Raw genomic sequence first — 734 nt, forward strand, 5'->3', positions numbered from 1 at the left:
TCTATTGGGGATTTACCCTGAAAGCACTCCCAAATACGTGGGAGTATAACGCTTTTAGTTGACTGCTCTGCTGGTTCCCGCAGAGCGAATGAGGTTGACTGCTACTTCGTGAAGTTTCATTTTATCATCTCCTTGACCGATCTGTTCTTCTACTAATGCAGATAACTGTGAGTTTGTCAAGCGTAGGCAAAGACAGGCAATCGCCGTCTTTTATTCCGCACTTTAAACACTCTCCCCCCATCTTTCCTACACTTGCTCAATGCAATATCTGTAGTGCACAGGCACTACAACGGGGCTGAAGTGGAACCTTCATAGACCTTGTTATATGGAAAAGAACAAATATAATACTAAGAGAGATAAATGGTAATACTTTAGATATGAAATTTACGATAACCAACTCAAGTTTGTTCGGCAGCCACACCAGATTACGGCTGGCTGGGAGACTGATGCTGGCGTTGAGACACTGACTCACTTCAGAGTCAGGGGGAGATATATTATCCAGAGGTTTCCCTTCTGCGATTAGTGGACTCGAATATGTGGGGGCATTCTAGCAAATAAAAGACTGCAAAACACAAATACCAATACTAGCCCCCGTAACGGCTCCCTCATCCATTACAGGTGCTCAGACTCTTGCAGATGACGCTCCTCCACCCTGCTGCCTGTTGGGTGAACTCCTTATGATGCCACTTTATGGGAAGGCGCAGCCGTTCAGCGTGCTCCTACTCGCTGCGGGG

The sequence above is a fragment of the Eimeria mitis genome, genomic scaffold (genome assembly GCF_000499745.2).
Source record: "Eimeria mitis Houghton genomic scaffold, Emh_scaff1635, whole genome shotgun sequence".
NCBI lineage: Eukaryota > Apicomplexa > Conoidasida > Eucoccidiorida > Eimeriidae > Eimeria > Eimeria mitis.